A 6,117-nucleotide genomic window follows, 5' to 3' on the forward strand; every position below is an offset into this window, starting at 1 on the left:
ACGTTCCCTACCAAAAAAAATCGTGCTATCGTGAAAACGTGTTAAGCGGGCACGTGTTAAATAAGAAATTACTGTATTTTTAAGAGTTCATAACTTACAAACCTCTTCAGACTAATGAGATACATAGTAACAAAATATCTAAAACATTCTCAACATACATACTTAAACCACACAGTCAAAACTGCTGGCATATAACTACTGAAATAATAGTGATAGAAATGTAGCTGTGTTAGTCTGGGGTAGCTGAAGCAAAATGCAGGACAATGTAGCACTTTAAAGACTAACAAGATGGTTTATTAGATGATGAGCTTTCGTGGGCCAGACCCACTTCCTCAGATCAAATAGTGGAAGAAAATAGTCACAACCATATATATATATATGGTTGTGACTATTTTCTTCCACTATTTGATCTGAGGAAGTGGGTCTGGCCCACGAAAGCTCATCATCTAATAAACCATCTTGTTAGTCTTTAAAGTGCTACATTGTCCTGCATTTTGCTACTGAAATAATAGACACTGCATTTCTGAACAAGAAATACAAATCCATCTAGAAGAGAAAGAGTCAATGTCCCATCATAAATCCTGAGCCATTCAATATAGTTATATTTCAACAAAGGGCCCTGCGCCAAACTAGCAGATTTTGGGGCCTTGCAGGTCAGTTTCCTGTTGGAAAAGACCTTGGTGATGAAGAGTATGGGTATTTGCTCAAGCTAATTTATTTTATGTCCACTGAACAGAGACAGTCAAACAGCATACAGTCAGTCCCCTCTTTCAGGGTTCACAATTCACACACCAATAACTAGTTCCCTGGAACAATCTTTGCTCCAAGAATAGACTTGCGGACTTAACAAAGTAACCAACACTAGTGAAAGCACTGCAACAAACATAATATTTTTCTCACTGGAGAAAATAAGGTTGGAGAAATTGCTGTGATGGAATCGAATAAAGCAGCAAAGAGAGAGAGCTTGTATGGAGATCTTGTGTGGAGGTCAAATACCTAGAGCACCTTGTAATCTCCCTTAAGTAATGGGCAGTACCTAGTTGCACTGTCCCAAAAACAGAACAGAGATCTAACTTTGACTACACAGAGATCCTTGACTCCACTTCCCACAATGTATCACCATTCTAGGGGGTGTTTACCGCACAGGGCTTGCACAATGTATGTATCTTCCTCACACACGCTTTACTGACACACAGGGAAACTGGAACCCAGTCTATCACTGAGTGTCAATCTGCTTCCCAGTCTGCTCCTGCAGCAGTAAAATGCCATGCCACTCTTCAGAAGGCTTGTGACAGAGCCACAGTTTAGGCCATTGTTAGCAGCCATTCCACTTTCTTTAAAGCATTTCAGTGGAATCCTTCTCTACCCACCACTACCAGTTGAGAATCAGCAGCTACTATGGCTTGACAGCCACATTAGCCCATCTTCCCCAGATTGGGCGGGACAGTCCCAAAATGGTGTTCCAGTCCTGGGCTGAATGATAGTAGTTGTCCCAGATTCCCTGCCACATCACTCCATGCCTGCCCAAGCCTCAGGGGAGAGGCCAGCCTTTTCCAGGTGTGCAAGTCTGAGGTGGGACTTAGCCCACCTCTCACCACAAAGCCCTAACTCCCTGTTCCTCTACCCCTCCCAGCCCAGAAGCCAGAACTGGAGCCCGGCCATGGTAAGAGTTGCCCAGGAAGCCTGGGCTGCTGTGGAGAGCCCTGGACCCTCCACCTGTCCTGGATGGCAAGAACAGAGGCTTTCCACCTGCCCAGGGTAGGTGATGGGTCTCGGCTCCTCACATCAGCCTGGCTCCTACTTATGGTATAGCTGTGGGTAGAGGTTCAGAAGATGAAGCAGAGTGGGGCCACAGAGGGGACGGGACTCCTACATGTGTCCCTCTTTTGCCATTTGAAAAGAAGGTGACCCTACCTCAGAGTGTTCCTTTAAGAGCTGATCAGAGGGCAGCAGACTTTTTACACAGGCTTCCAACATCATGCCCACCTCTTTGCTTCCCCATCAGCCATTACCCTGTACTTAGGCCTTTTCCTGGGCTACTAGAATGAAGCCTTTAGGACAGGTCTACTCAACATGCAGCCCGTGGGCCATATGCAGCCTGAGGTCCATTTGTTTGCGGCCCACGGTGCAGTTTGGGTTGGTATTTTAGTAGTTTAATTCCTGGACTGTCATTGCTCATTAAAAGTGCTGTCATATGGGTGGAAATTTAGTAAATATTGCATTTTATTAATATCAGCAGAACTGACTTAAATGGGGCCTGCGTGTTGTGTAGTTTTGCCTTAATCTTTGTATTCATGCCCATCAGTGTGAAAAAAGCTATTTGCATGTATATTTCCATGTACATGAAACCACACTTAGGTTGTGGCCCTCAGCATGTGCTGTGGGTATCATTGTGGCCCCTGGGCTTCCAAAACTGAGTTGCCCAGCTTTAGGCAGTCATCCTGTGATCCTTACCTTAAACATGTTTAAGTGCTTGGATGAACTAGGGACTAAATTAAGAAATCTCAAAGAAAGCATGCTTTGGCACTATTCAAAACTGGACTTTCACTACCCACAATAAAAAGGATTTCAGAGTTTCCTGTTTTGCATTTAGTATTCACCACAAACACCTCTGTAAACACATATTAAATGACTGTTTTCCACTGTGGTATTACTCTCAGTGGATGAAACAGAATGCATATATTAAATGTGTTAAGCATATACAGACAATATACAATATAAACTCCTTCTTTGTGACAATGGTGTTGATTCAATACCTACGCAATGGAAACAAAAATGTTTTAATATGCTTGCTATATATGTTGAAGACGATGTAGAGAAAAAAGAAATGTGCATTTTGGAAAAATTTCTGAGCTCCCAATTCTTGGGGATGTCTCTGTCATCTCAGACATACCTGGTTAGGCTGTATTCAGTTTCTCTGGTTTAAGATGCCCATCCCAAAATTTGCCATAGTGAAAGACTATAAAGGAGGAACTAGAAAATGCTTTTTTTCCTCACATAATAGAATAAGATATTGTAGATCAAGTGAATAATTTTTCATGGCAATTACATTTCTTTCTTTTAAGGATTATAACATTTAACCTATTTTTGGGGGAGTGGAAGGGGAGACCTCGCCAAATAACTCCAAATGACACATTTTGTATTGAAGAAGCTTTGTGGGGCTTTTAAAATGACTTTTATTAACCATTAGCTCTTCAACCGAGACATTTTTCTGCTTTCAACTTGGATTTTGTTGAAAACAAGAAAATGATAACTGGTGCAGATGGAAGATAAAACGTTTAAGAAGCCAAGAGCCACACTATTTGACACAAAGAATTAATAAAGTATTTAGTTGGGAGTCAATGTGGTTTCTATTTCTGAGGTCATAAAGACCTTCAAAGACTTCTTCACCATCTTAAAATAAAAAAGGTGAAGTACAAGGGTTTTGGAGGTTTTGCAAATATGGAAGTTCTATATGCTATTTCTGTATAGGTTTTGTCTCTATTTTATGTTTGTTCTATACTTTATCCGTCCACAACTTTTTAAGCTAGTTGGTTATAATTTGTCATTAGTGATGCCCTGAGGTTGGATAAACTTATCCTCAATTAGTGAAGTCACCTAACAATAATCTTGCTGAGTATTTAGCTCTGGAGCCTGCTAGCCCCTGAGCTATCATCAGCTCGACCATTTCCTCAATTTACACCTGCTGGCATGGGATCAGCAGACTTTGGTTTAATTAAATAAAAATTCCATTTGGATTACAGACTAATGTCGCCTACATGGAGGTACATGAGTCAGGATAAACAGTCACAGTGGGTGGCCTCTATCAGCAGTGAAAAACAGTCCATTAACAAAGGATGCTACCTGTATAGATGCAAGAAAAGAAATCAAATTATACTACAGGGCATATATGTCTTTTACTAAATTCAGTTATTCTGCCAGAAGAAATCATAGAATGGAGCATTTTAAAAATAATGTAATTACATGAATGCACAGTATTTCTATTTGTAATTCTAATTTATGGCCAAGATTTTCATAACTGAATTTTTGCTTGTCTAATTTGAGATAACTAAAGGAAGCCTGATTTGAAAATTTTGACAGACACCCTTGAGCCTATTTTAAGATCAGAAATTGTGTTTTCATTTTTCTAAGAAGCTTCAACTCAAAAGATGGTGCTTAGGTTTTGTGACTCTCTGCCAAAATGTTCAAGTACTGATTTTTCTAAAAAGCATGAGAAAGTGAGGAAAAAACCCTGCAATTCATAAAAGATGCCTTCACAATTTAAAAAATAAAAAAGCTATCAAAAATAACTTTTTTCTTTAAATAGAAAAGGGGAAGGAAGTATTAGGTGCATATTTTTAGCTATATGAGCTGAACTTTACTGAGAACACTATGGAATTTTCACTTTTTCTGCAGAAATACATCTGATGAAAATTAAAGTTATTCTATTTTTACTTGACTTGATCCTTCTGAAGTATTTAATCCTGAAGTGGACACCATTCTCATGTTTAATAATCTTACATATTTCACAGTAACTAAAATATATTACTATATTATGATGTGGATTTTCTAATATGAAACAATTAACTTGTTTTGTATAGGGATTTGCTCACTACTGTAATGTAGTTACAAAAATTGGCAGCTAGAGACACAGTATGATAGCCTGATGATGTGAAAGGCTTAAATCAACACTAATAGAGCTTTTAATTGTGAAAACACAAGCAGTAAGTCTTGAGACAGGCAAATAATGTTTTCTTCTATTTTCTCACCAATTATGTAATATCCTCTTTCCTAGCCTGAGGTGCAAGCAGGTTATCAGGTGTGTGTGTACTTTTAGGATTAACCATGTTCACCACAATGCAATTTACCTTGATGAACTGGGAGAGAATGCACAGCACAAGTCCAGCGTTTTAGCTTAATTTTCCCAATATCACAAAGATACTGCAGCCAAATTTCTTTCAGTTTGCAAATGATTCTATAGTTTCAGATATGTTCTTATGAAGATAGGAATGCTTAGTCTCAGAAGAGCATGAGTCCTGTGTATCCTATAAGGACCACGCATTAGGGACTCATATATGATGCTGACACAGAGTATTGTAAATCCCTGAGTGGGTGGATAGCCAATCAGGAAAACTTCTACCCATTATGCCATTTGATTGCCTGCTTATATTTTTGCCTGCAGAAACAGTTACCATTTGTATCCATTGTAGCGTCTAATCCAATCCAATATGCTCAGTACTTTTGTTCCTAAAATATGCCATATTGTGGATTTTAACTGCACAGTGACCTTATTAATTTCTTCACTGAAGATAACAGGCAAGTTTATTAACAGGGACCATCACTAAATGAATATTATCTAGTGGTTTCCAGCTATGTCATAGAGGGAAAAATAACTGATGGCAAAGTTCGTCTTTACACACACACTGCGGTAATGCATGCAGAATACTATAATATAATGAGAGCTAGGTAGGTGCAAAATTGCAATTACCGCTCCTGATTGGCTAGAAGTTATGCAGGTACCATCATTTTTGTTATCCCATTGCCTTTAACCCCAGCCCTATCCCCATTTTTTGTCTCAGACACCTGTTATCTTTAGTCTTTTCAGCTCTTTGGAGCAGGCACGCTCATATGCTATATGTACAGTGAAAGTAAATGGACATCTTTAAATCCACACTAGTAGTTGTGCAGACATCTCCAACTTCCCAGCCACTGTTAGCGTTGCCACCACTTGAAGTACAAACAACCAAGACATCCAGGATGATCATGACCCCATAAAACTGCATAGCTGGCGGGGTGTACTGAGCAATCTTAGGGCTGGTTCCTCATAAAAGAGATGATCCTGAGAAAACCTGGGCAGGTTTTCTTGCACCATGCAACTTTGGACCACATAGCTGGATTATTAATAGGATTTATCCCTGAATAATGGGTCTCCATTGATCACACTAATGGCAGAGGTGTGTGAGAGAGTATATATATTATACAATGCTCCTGGTAAAAAAGGAATCAAAACTGTGGAGCATCAGATATTCCTATCAGCCACACACAAAAAATAAGTGACTGTTGCATTAATACACTACCAGAAGGCACTCCAATACTATGGTAACCGTCTCTTTGTTAAGTTAAATAGATTGAGCTCAT

This window comes from Pelodiscus sinensis, chromosome 2, assembly GCF_049634645.1.
Source record: "Pelodiscus sinensis isolate JC-2024 chromosome 2, ASM4963464v1, whole genome shotgun sequence".
Taxonomy (NCBI): Eukaryota; Metazoa; Chordata; order Testudines; family Trionychidae; genus Pelodiscus; species Pelodiscus sinensis.